General features: G+C 38.0%; 1 pseudogene; it reads right to left on the minus strand.

Moving 5' to 3' along the window:
• Nucleotides 1–4,404: 4,404 nt before the first annotated feature.
• The window catches only part of LOC148116865 (uncharacterized), a 126,414-nt pseudogene continuing 117,522 nt past the window's right edge, over nucleotides 4,405–13,296 (minus strand).

A 13,296-nucleotide genomic window follows, 5' to 3' on the forward strand; every position in this document is an offset into this window, starting at 1 on the left:
CATCAAACCAAACCCAGTTTTAGCTATTTAGCTAAGGTTCTGGATTCTCGGCGGCATAAAAATGACCTCTTGCCACTATGGTAGGGCTACTGGATTTGGGTTGCAAAAATCCAAATGACTTCTATGGGGCAACAGAGAAAATTTGAACCCTTTTCTCCCATCTAGTGGACATCTGGATTTTTTTAGTTCAGCTCTTGCAGTTCTACATTATGACAAGATGTAGCAGGCTTCAGTTTTAACTGTTTTATTTGCAACTACAAATATGCATTAACATCCTTAACCTTTCATGCAGATCTTGACTTCTTTTTGGATGTCAACTATCCTATTTCCCAGGTAATCTGTCTAAAATTTGAAAACACTGCAGCCTTCTTTCTTTCCATCTGATTGGCCAGAAACCCAGGCTCTGTACCTCTATTTGCTAAGATTTGGGCTTGGAACAAAACTGATGAGGGATGGTTACTCTGTTGTTTATTTATAAGAATCATAGCTGTAGATAATTAGCCATATGAAAGAAATGAAAGCATAATTTTGCTCCCATTTTCACAATCATTTTACATTAACAAAGGCTATAATTCAGTTTCCTTTTTCTCAGGATAAGATTTGCTATTTGCAGAGATCCACTAAAAGTCCATTAATATTGCTGAACCATTATCAGTATGTTGAGCTTCAGATTCTAAAGTCACACAGCATTGTTAACATATTCCAATTACTATTAATCATACCACCCTTTGTTAAAGAAAGCATTTGGACTCAGTAGGATTATTAGCAACAATAAATCATATAATTATGTAAAGTAATTCTAAGTCTATTCTAGTGTAAGGAATAAATTCATATTTCAACTCGGAGGAAAAGTCTGAGGAAAGAAAACAGAGATATTTACATTTACCAAAATCTTTCAGCAAATGGCCATGGACAACCTTGTTTTTTAATTTTTTTTAAAACCCCAATCATATTTAAGCGGTCTCATGCAACTTTTATTTTGTAATTACATTTGAGCTTTTGACAATCATTTTTTGCAATTATTTCAAGAAATCTGTTAGTTTTTTTGAAAAATGAATGAGCATAGATTTATCCTTTGGCAATACAGAAGTCAATCTGAGTCACATATTAGACTAAATGTGAAGGATATTCTGAGACGTTTTTATATATAAGGACTGGAGTACCAATTACTGTTTTTTTTAAAAAAACAAAACCTAGAAAAAATAACACTGAATTAAAGCCTGTTTTAATTAAACATTATTGCCTTTCCTCTTATATTTAATACACCATTATAAATCTTAATGAGATGAATGATTTTTTGTATATTTTATTAATGATTGGTGCTCAATCTTCCATTACAGTATTCTCATTCAAGTATGAATTCTTTAAAAATGTATTTACCTGTTCATTTTGACTAAATCCCAACACAGAAGGGATGTCTGCAGGGAGGGGTAAAAAAAGACAAGATATTGGCTGTAATGGTAGTTGAAACCCCACCTATTTTCCATATGGATTGCACATAAAAATGGGCAGAGCTTTGAATATGTTGTGGCTGCTATCTTGACTTCTTTGATCCCCTCTCAGCAGTCGCTGGATTGATATAGGAAAAGAGAAAATGGGGGAGGAGAAAAGGAGAAAGCTAAAGTCCCCAGCCCAGAGGTAGCTTAAGTGGATATTTAAACTCTTAGTACCAGAAAAGAATGAAAGCAATTCTATAGAGTCTTCACCTGAAAATTGGCTGTCTTGATCCCAAATGTTTGCAGAAATTGAGAGGGGAAAGGCTGAAGGCTGGTCGGGTTGTAATTAAGTGAGAAAGAGCTGTTAAGGTTCATATCTCTCAGACAGGTAAGTCACAAGGTCATCTTATCTGCCAAGGGATGTCTCTTGCTCTGAACAGCTAAAAAAGTAAGTGGGAGATGAGAATAATGGTAGGAAGAAAGAAAGAGCCTGTAGTACAGTGGACTAAAGCACTGTTATTAACAGATTAACATCTGCTGCTTGCAATTACTGCAAGTTCAAATCTCACCAGGCTCAAAGTTGATTCAGCCTTCCATCCTTTCAAAGGTAGGTGAAATGAGGACCCAGATTGTGGGGGCAATAAGCTGACTTTGTATAAATATACAAAAGTATGAAGGCTATTGCTTAACGCATTGTTAGCCGCCCTGAGTCTCCGGAGAAGGGCGGCATATAAATTAAAGAATATATATATGGCTAGAGGAAAAACATATGTAAGTATGTTTGTATGTATGTATGTATGTATGTATGTATGTATGTATGTATGTATGTCAAGAGCAGGATCTGCTTGACCCTTCCCATAGTGATCATAGACAGGCCTGTGAACTTCCTTCTAATGACAAGCCTGCCCCACTTTTTGCCTAGTATTCTTGTTCTGTGCTTCTCACCTGTGTCTCCCCAAGGCATTCATAGTATCTCTTCTAAGCTGCTTTACACACTTTCTTTCCTCTTCATGTTTGTTGAATAAAGTCTGTCAGTTACTGGGACCATCGTTTTAGTCTTCCAGGTTTTCGGACTTGTGTTGGAGCCCATCCTCAGGGAACTTCTTTCTCTCCAGAATATCTGCACTGGGCTGTTTTATATTGTTAATTGGGGCTGGGGATGGTTGATGACAGGCTATTCAGTTGTTGGTTGTTGTTTTCTTGTGCTGCCACCAATTTACTACCAGTTTATCAAATACTTAGGAGCAGTGGTGGGATTCAAGTAATTTAACAACCGGTTCTCTGCCCTAATGATTTCTTCCAACAACCAGTTTGCCAAACTGCTCAGAAAGTTAACAACCGGTTCTCCCAAAGTGGTGAGAACTGGCTGAATCCCACCACTGCTTAGGACCCACAGTGCAGCAGCACAAAACAACAACCAATATCAGCCATCAACACCCCAATTAACAACTAAAAGCCACACACAATCAGGCACCCTATAAATAATACACATGGAACAGTCCAATGTACATATTCTGGAGAGAAAGAAGTTTCCTGAGGCTGGGCTCCAGCATGAGTCTGAAAGCTTGGAAGGCTAAAACTCTAGTCCTGGTGACTGACTCAGATCGCCTCCTGAAACATTATCTTGGGATACATATATTTGCCTTCATTTGTAATAGTGTCTCCGTTTGGCATTTCCTGCTTTTAATCATCACATACTGTGGCAGAAATAAGTTTCTCGCCTCTGAGGGAGATGGGAGGTTTAGAAATAGGAAATGTAAATAAATATAAATAAATATGAATTTAAACAAAAGAATTACCACTGACCTAGTTTTTAATTTATTTTTTAGACCAAAAGTCATCTGTGAATTAATGTCTGTGGTGGAACACACAGCAGCAATGAGGAGAGTCTGATGGAAATGTATGCAAAAATGTGTACAAAAAATGACTTTGCTATTAGGGAATCAGAATTTTAACGAAGGATATTAAGGCTTGTTTCATCTTAAATTGAATATATATGAGTCAATGTTGCCTCGGAAAATAAATGTTGGAGTTTTTGCTTGTAAGTAGTTAATTATACCGCAGAAAGATATAGCCAAAACCTGTGTAAAATCAATGCAGCTACAGGGGAAAGGTTTTCTTTTCTTTTCTTTTTTTAAAATCACTTTGAATCTTTGGAAAATGGAATGAGAGGAGACCGCATGGGACACATGCTTGAACAAGGAGAAGACTCATCATCTGGGCTGTTGACATCTCTAGATCAGAGGCACCAGTCATGTGAACGAAACTTGCTTAGGAGCATAACTTGCTTAGGCCTTTGGGGACCCCAAAGTCATCGTCTGTACCATTATAGGAAACTGGTTGCTGGATTTAATGTGGACTTTTTCTAATCCACAAAGCAAATCTGCAATCAAATTAATTCTGTCACTCTGCTGCTGCACAAACTTTGCTTAGCATATAGCACCATGATGACTCTCTATGGAGTGTGGCAGTATGTAAATAAGGTCAAGAAACAAATATGGTGATAGCTAATCATGCCAGATCAAATACTTAAAAAAAGTTTGAAAGGATGCTGAATCTTTGGGGAAAAAAAACCCTACCAACATAGAAACCACTGCATCTTCTGGAAGATGGCAAAGTAGACTAGTACATATTCAACAATAATCTCTGAATTGAGTTTTCTTCACTAAATGTTTAAAAATATATTTATAACCTAGTTCAATGTTTCTCAAACTTGGCAAACTTAAAATGTGTGGATTGGGTATGTGCTGGCCAGGCAGTGGTGAAATCTAAAATTTGTTACTACCGGTTCTGTGGGCGTGGCTTGGTGGTGGTGGGGTAATGTGACTGGATGGCGTGGCCATTTTTTTTTTTTACTTTTAAAACCATTTTTTCTACAACCACTTCAGTGAAGATGCTTTCAAAAGGCTCTGACGATCCCAGCTTTTTTAAAAAAGCCTCTGCCAATCAGGCAACTCAGCTGGGATCGTCAGAGGCATTTAAAAGAAAAAAGATCAATGGTGATCTTGTCAGCACCAATTGTTTTTAAGTGCTTGCCTAGGTCTTTAGGCACAGCACCCAGTGTGCTGAGTACCACTGGAACCACCTGCACTGGTTTATGCCAGAGTCTCTGCAGTTCGATTCTCAAGTCCTGATATCTGGTGACTTCTTCATGTTGTTTCTCATCAATTCTGCTGTCACCAGGTATGGCAATGTCGACGATCCACACCTTTTTCTACTCCACAATCATGATATCTGGGGTATTGTGTTCCAAAACTTTGCCAGTCTGTATTCGGAAGTCCCACAGTAGTTTTGCATACTGATTTTCGACCACTTTTTCAGGCTTATGATCCCACCAGTTCTTTGTTACAGGCAGATGGTAGCTGTGACACAAGTTCCAGTGGACCATCTGAGTGACTGTGTTATGGCATTGTTTGTAGTTAGTCTGAGCTATTGTCTTGCAACTGCTCAGTATATGATCAATGGTTTCATCCGCTTCTCTGCAGAGTCTGCATTTGGGGTCATCAGCAGATTTTTATATTCTGGCTTTGATTACATTCGTTCTGATGGCTTGTTCCTGGGCTGCAAGAATCAAGCCTTCTGTCTCTTTCTTCAGTGTTCCGTTGGTCAGCCATAAGCAGGTCTTTTCCTTACCTACTTTTCCCTGGATCTTCTCAAGGAACTGTCTATGCAGTGCTTTGTTACACCAGCTGTCAGCCTGAGTTTGCATTGCTGTTTTCCTATATTGAGTCTTGGTTTGCTGCACTTTGAGCAGCTTCCTCTTGTTGACCTCCAGCAGAGCTGGTTCAACACTGTCTTTCACTTAATCTGCCAGAGCATGCTTCTCTTCTTTTGACTGTCTGCTTCACTTGCAGAAGTCCTCTGCCGCCTGCTTTTCTGGGCAAATATAGCCTGTCGACATCACTACATGGATGCAGCAATTATTATTATTATTATTATTATTATTATTATTATTATTATTATTATTATTATTATTAATATTATTATTATTAATAATAATAATTTGGAACACAACACGCCAGATATCACAGTTGTAGAGGGTTGAAGCTTACAATTTATTGATATCACAGTACCAGGAGATGCCAGAGTTGAAGAAAAAGAACTGGAAAAAAAATCACGAAATATTGCGACCTGGCCATTGAAACTACGTGATTATGGATGAAACATGTAACAGTGATACCCATTGTCATTGGGGCACTTGGTACCATGTCCAAGAATTTTATAAAATACATCAAGAAATTGCAGCTTCCAGTAATAACACCAGCAGAACTGCAAAAACTGTGCTACTCGGAACATCGTACATCTTAAGAAGGTACTTGGTTGATACCTAGGATGTTGGCAGCAATCTGTATCAACCATTAGCACCAGTCAATGGTATTTGTGATGCATTTCTGAATGTTCAGTTGACTGAGTTTCATGTTTAATGAATAAAAGAGAATAATAATAATATCATCACACAGTCAGCCAGATGTTCAGACTGGGTTTGACACTTTTGTTTACCTATTGAGTCCTTACCAAGGACCTGGGATAGGCAATTGTGGATGTTTGATGGTATTACAGAGTCCTCGCTTAATGACCCATGTGCTCCTTGTTTAATGATGCCAATTGGCACTGTTAGAACTGCTGTTGCTAAGCAGCAGGGTCATGTGATATTTCATTTATAACTGTGCCATTTAGCAAAGGTAATTCTGGTTCCAATTGCCATTATAAGCCAAAGACTACTGTATTGTAGAGTAAAATCATAGAATCTTGAAAGCCCGCCAGAGTTTTTGCTTATTATGTCCTATGCCAAACAAAATCATAGTGTGGTTATTTTAGTTTCTTTCACATTTTTTCCCTCTTTCTCAAGATGAGTTTTTTATTTATGAAATTCCTCCCTTAATTGTTTTATCATTTGGTTTTGGGACCAATCCTAAATTCTTTCATTGAACTTTAGGATGCATATTTGTAAGTGACGGTATGCTACTTTACTCTTATAGTCTCCTGTTTGAAGTTAAAACTTCTTACATTATCAGCTTCCCAGAAGATTGATTCCACTCAATCAGACAACTAAGCAAACACAGCTGTATAGCTGCTGTCAATCCAATCCTTTCTACATTAAGTCATTTTAATTTACTTTTGATTTTTTAAAAAGGTAAGTTATTTTGAATACGAAAAATAAAAGCCAGATAAAGGTATAGTTACCTATCAGATTTAATTCTGACATAAGGATATCTTTTTACTTTAATCACATATAAACATTTATTGACATTTAATTCTCCAACATTTAATTTCTCTTACGTATCATTTTTAATTGACATTGAAGCGGGAAAACCCACTTTCCCAAATGCACAAGACCACAAAAGTTGGAGAACACAGGTTTATTTGCTAGTAAAGGTTCGGAGCATTCACATGTCAGATTCCGAACCCCGGGCTATGCCCGAGGTGTACCTTTTATACATTTTGCAATTCTAGCCACGCCAGAGGCGTTACGCCTCTTACTCTATTTCCATATATGGGTACACCGTCTGTTACTTTCTGTGAACACTTCTGGTAATATGTTTAGTGCATCTATAACTAGTCATTATAGATGCACAGCAACAAATAATTTTTAACAGAAATCACATCAAATTAGTCAATTCAGATTATCTGTGTCTTCCCATTTAGACAGGCTTTACCTTTTTATTACCTGCTAAACACCAGGTGGGAAGAACAATAAACAATTTTCTTCTCTATTCTTAGGTCTTTCAGAGTCCTCTGGGTCTTTTAAGAATGGTAAATTATCAGAATCTTTATAACACTGCGGTATTTCTTTCCTCCTATTCTGGGGTCCTTCTACCACACATAACAGTATACACTAACCATATCTTCCTTGGTCAGCCCCAACTTCTGAATCATTTTACTGTATGGTGGGGCTTCTCAACTTCTAAATATTTTTCCTTTAAGGACTAGTCAGGTCTATTTGCAGTTTGGGATTCTTTCTAATTGTTTTAGTGAACTTCTCACTTTTTACTCAAGGTTTCATCCATTGTTCCATCTCCTCAAGCACTGGATTGTCTCTGCCCTGGTGATGCTCTGTCTAGCTCTTTCTAGTTTGGATTTCCCAGCCAATGCTGGCCTATTTTTAAAGATCGAAACTTTTCTCCATCCATTTTAGATCTCCCGGCAGGTGCTGGCCTATTTTTAAAGATCCAAAATGTATAGAGACTTTGGTTCACACATCATTTGCACCTTGCCAGGGCTCTCATGAGTAAGTCTGAACTCCACTTTTTCTTTTTAAGGACCTTTATTTAGCCAAATTGGTTTTTCTGTGTCATCCCTACTAAAACCTTTCTTGGTCCTTGTCGGTATGCACTCAGGCCATCCAGTATATGTGCAAATAAGAACTAACATTGCACGAGGTGGACCTGACCTTGGCATATCTGTAAAATCAATCATCAGGGTATCAAAAGGATCATTTCCTGTGGGTTGATGTCCTTGAGGTGGTTGAGGCCCTTGTCTGGGATTATTGGCTGCACAGATTTCACATCTCATACAGACATTGGCAGCAATGCTGTATATCTTATTGATGTATACTTCTCGTAGCAGGGCCTTGGCCAATGCAATCTTTCCCAAATGTAATTGCTTATGGACTTGTCACACAGCATCCCATGCCATATGTCCCGGGACCAAAACATGCTGGTTGGGAAGAATCCACCATCCATCTTCCAACATCACCTCAAATTCCTTAGCTTGTTGCAATTCCTCCTTAGAATAATTAGGTTTAATTTGTTCATCCGGGACCCATAGACTTAAACAGTTAGCCTGTATAGTTAAAGGCTTCAGCGCGGCTCGACAAGCTTCCTGGTGGCCTTATTCTTGCCTTGCTGTGTCTCTGACGCTGTCTTCTGGTGTCCTCTACAGTGCATAACAGCCACTTCCTGGGGGGGGGGAGACGCTGTCCAACCGGCATAGGATCTGAGGTCCATACTTAATGTCTTTTCCCCCAGCCATAATAAGGCCCCTCTCCTTGTATATGGCCCCATGCACTTGCACTGTCCAGAAGGCATATTTAGAGTCTGTATAAATGTTGACACATTTACCTTTTTCAAGTTCCAAAGCTCGTGTCAAAGCATGCAATTCTGCCAGCTGAGCACTTCTTCTGGGAGGGAGGGGCTCAGCTTCCCATACATCTTCAAGAATTACAACAGCATACCCAGCTTTCCGCATTTCCTCTTGCACAAAACTGGTGCTATCTGTGTATGGAGTAAAGTCGGGGTTGGAAAGCGGAACATCAGTCATATCTGGACGGCTGGCATAGGTTTCCTCAATAGTCTGAATACAATTGTGAGTAGCTTTTAAATCTGGTTCAGGCAGTAATGTGGCTGGATTCAATGTAGTAAATTGTATTAACTTGATCATGGGGTTGTGCATAATTAAACCTTGGTATTTCAGCATGCGGGGGTTGGTCAACCACAAATGTCCTTTGGTTTCTAAGATGACTTTGAGGGCATGGGGGGGGTGTAGATATCCAATTCCTGGCCAAAAGTTAATTTACTAGCTTCTTGTGTTAACAACGCTGTGCCTGCCAGGGCTATCAGATAGCCAGACCACCCTCTTGCTACAATATTCAGCTGCTTCAACAGATAAGCAACAGGGCAATTCCAAGTTCCCATTTTCTGGGTGAGAACCCCCATTGCTACGTTCTGTTTAGTGTCGACAAACAGCTGAAATGGCTTGTCTAAGTCGGGTAGTCCTAAACTGGGGATTGTGGGTTCGAGTTCCATCTGGGGTGCCAGAAATGAAGCGGGAAAACCCACTTTCCCAAATGCAGGAGACAAGACCACAAAAGTTGGACAACACAGGTTTATTTGCTAGCAAAGGTTCGGAGCATTCACATGTCAGATTCCGAACCCCGGGCTACGCCCGAGGTGTACCTTTTATACATTTTGCAATTCTAGCCATGCCAGGGGTGTTACGCCTCTGACTCTATTTCCATATATGGGTATACCGTCTGTTACTTTCCGTGAACACTTCTGGTAATATGTTTCTTAATATAAGTTCGTTACAGGGATGATATAGAACATAGGTCATTAAGCTCATCAGTACATTTAACAAGTACCTTATTTATGTTCCTTGTACTTTCCTGAGGTTTGCAACATAACTTCTGCTCCAACGTCAGTACCACAGAAAACAATATAATACTGTGCATGATACAATACTTAGATTAATATGATTTATAGTATAAGACCCTCCTGTCTCAACATGACATGTGTAGAGAAGATTACAAAATATGCATTTCATTTATATGTTTGCTAAGATTAAATGCAGACAATGTCTGTTTAAGTAGAACTATAAAGAACAAATAAAAGATAGAGATTTATTAAAGGAAGAAATCATAGGGCATCGTGAGCCTTTAGAACTGAATCTCAGTGCACTGATTCAAGCATACCGAAGACTTTTAACTGCAAGAATAGATGGTCAGTTTTAGCTAATTGGTCAGGAGTGCTGAAACATCTATTAGAGTTTTAAAATGTTTTTAAAGGAATAGGGTCATGAAGAAGATTTTATCATACCTCAAGGTCATGAAAGGGATTTTATCATACTCATGGGAAAAATAATTTCAACTAATGGAAGAACAGATATTATAGCTGGGAGGAAAGCATTAATTTCTTTATAGATAAATTATACTAGTCGTCTCCTAGATTTAATTTAGCAGGTTTGTGTTCATGTTGCCTATAGATCAAACGGATCAAATGGAAACTAGACAATTTGATGAAGGTCAGGATGAAGAATTTGCTGAGAATGGTGATCTATGTATACTTTACTCTTCTCAAGTCTACTTGATATTTTGAAAATCCATTTAAAGTCACTTTCTTTGGCTAATGTAATGTACCTTTAACTTAGGCACTTATTTATATGTTGGTAATATCCATTTGAGCATTAGCAAAATGATTCTCATACGTTATCTTCTGCCGTTGCTAAGCAGAAATTATTAATGTCTTCCTCTGTGATAAATCTGCAAACAATAAACCATTACAAACTATAACCTTGCATGAAATGCAAAGTCAATGCACAAAGGTCAAAATGAAATTCTTGATATTTCTGCTGCCTTTTAAAGGATAGGATGAATGTTAAAAGGCAATGATGCTTTGAATAAAGCAATATTCAGATGCTTGTCTGAGGAAAGGAGGAAATATTTCTGTGCAATTTAAATACCACTGAATATTAATTACCAAGCAATTATTTTGACTATGTTGTCGGGGCAGCTTTTATCAAGTTCTTGAAAAGTGATTGTTTTACCATCCAGGTCACAACCATAACCTCCTCTTCAGCAGATTCTTTAGTAATCCAAAATTAGCACAGCAGAGTTAGACAAAGGTGCTTGTCCTTTCTTTTGTGCCATTGAATTCCTGTTTGTGAAAGTTACTTTGGATGCTATTTTTAAAATAAAAGTGGATTTGTTGTTAGAGCAAGTTGTTAGAAGTTACTGAATAGATGACTTCATCCACATTAGCATCTCATTATCAGCTTGCATCCACAAGAGCTTTCTAAATAGCATTTGGAACTCAGGAAGAAGGCTCTTTTTGCACTATTATATAGATACTCGTATAGATGTTGATTCTAATCACTTACTTTGCTCAGAATTTTATCATTAAAAAAAAATGAATGTGAGCCACTCAACCACTTGAGCAGTTATATTTTTCATTTGGGTGTGAAAAGAAATGATTGTATAGTTAGATGTATGGTAGATTCTGTGGAAAATAAAAAAGACAGTCTACATACTTAGTCAATGTTCTCAATTCCTCCATTAAAATTGAATTTGGAAGAACTGGAGGCTAAGATAACTCTAGGCTAAGATAAAATCACTTCCATTTTATTACTGATTTGAAAGGCTAGTGCTAGAGACCATAGTAGGCATAAGAACGTAATAGCTATCTTATGGATAGAAAAATCAGATAAGTTCATAATATAATAATTATAATGTAATTTTGAAAGGGGTGGGGGACCAAGCAACAGCTTTTACTTAAAAGAAGTAAAGTTCAACAAATGATTGGGATAAAAGAACTGGGGCCATATTCCCTCAACCAATTGTCCTCCTGAAGCTACATCTCTCAAAAATTGTCCTCCTGAGTCCCCCTCCAAAAAGTTCCTGTTAATAACTCAAAGAAAGCTTAATTGCATCTCTGTTCAAAACTTATAAAGACCAGAAACACAGAAACATACTTCCTTTCCATAAATTCACTGAATATTGGACCACATAAGGATAAGGATGATGATAATGGTCAGAAAATGATAACTCTATCATGAAATGTACAGGGTTAAAACAAAGCTTCTCCTTCGTATTAAATAGGCATTAAATCAACGCATGGATGATTGCTTCTAATATTTGAGTAGACAAAAGGGATACAAGAAATTTCATGGTCGCTTGGCTTCTAACACAAGCAGAAACTCTTTTAGGCAATACCCACTTACCTGAAACCAGCAGCACTTCTGAATACACAGACTTATTATCCTGTAAGCTTATTATTTTAATGAAGCTGGCAAAACAAAGTTGAAGGTAGAAGTCACCACCTCCTTTCACTTTCTTTATTGTGACAGAAACAAGCCCTCTGTTCTGTTCTATTCCATCTAAAAAAGAAAAATATTAAAGCTACTGTGTAGGCGATGACTTAAGTAATGATCTTAAATTGTATCTGATTAACCTTTCCACCTTATCAGTTTTGATGCGCCTGTAAAATCACAAACCAAGAAAAGTTTGGAAGAAAAAGCATATTATTTTTTTTCCAGGAAGGTATTTTTCCATTTTCTCTTATTTTTCAAGAACGTCAACTTTTTCCATCGCTGTACTTTCAGCTCAGGTAAAACCTGTTAATTTTTCTACCATTATAGACACCATGCATGAACCAGGATAGTCACTATATGTCTGAGGCTAAAACTCCCAAATTATTTCTAAAGGTAGCATTGCACATAGTATATTACAAGAGCTTCCAGAGCAGTGAGAAAGTTGGTGCAATAATTAGAAATACTATGAAGTTCATCCAATTTCTTTTGCAATCTGCTGTGGGAACAAATATCCATCTGGTTCAGGTCCAAGCTGGGAGAAAGACACTGGAAACATGGAGGCTGATTGGAAAGAAGGTTTAATGATGAACAGAACCACCAAGCACATGGTTCTGGTGCAGCTGACAAAATGAAGTTGAAAGTGAGGGGTTTTTATACCTTCTTTGAGCTTTGCACTTAAGCTTCCTGTTCCTGTGCAAGAACACGTATTCTATTGGCTGTTGTCAGATTCCTATGGGCTCATGTAGGGGTTATGTAGGGGTCATAGCTGCCTCTAGAGGCAAAAGAGGAAATACAAATCCTAGGTGTTTGTCTGAGCTAAGTTTGATTGAAGTTTGGATTGCTCTGAGGGTGATGCAATAATTCCTATTGTGGCTTAATGGCTTTGTCCTGTGTTGGATCTCGAGTGATGGCTGCTTCTAATCCTACCATTCTGTTTTAGTTTCAAAATATCCTGTCTTGGATGGATTACCAAATCTGTATTTCTAAAAGGTGACCTCCTCAGTTTGGTTTCTGAATAGGCTGGCCCAGTCTTTCTTAATGGGCACCAAAATATCTGGTGGGGGCTATTAAGAAAGACTTGGAGGCTGCTTTCTGTCTCCCAGAAAACATTTCTCCATTTCTCCTTTAGGGAAATATAATATTCTGCACTTTTTAAATATTCCTCAAAATATTTCACTCTTCAGGAGGGGGGTGACTTCTCACACTGCTTATTCCCCAGTCAAATAAAACCCCCCAAACTGCATCTGTTCCGTGGAATAAAAGTACGATCTTAGCAATAACAAGCAAATCTACCTTATAGAAGAGACCTGAAAGCATTGCTTTGATTTTTCAGGAT

The sequence above is a fragment of the Pantherophis guttatus genome, chromosome 1, assembly GCF_059756535.1.
Source record: "Pantherophis guttatus breed Tessera chromosome 1, ASM5975653v1, whole genome shotgun sequence".
Classification (NCBI taxonomy): Eukaryota; Metazoa; Chordata; class Lepidosauria; order Squamata; family Colubridae; genus Pantherophis; species Pantherophis guttatus.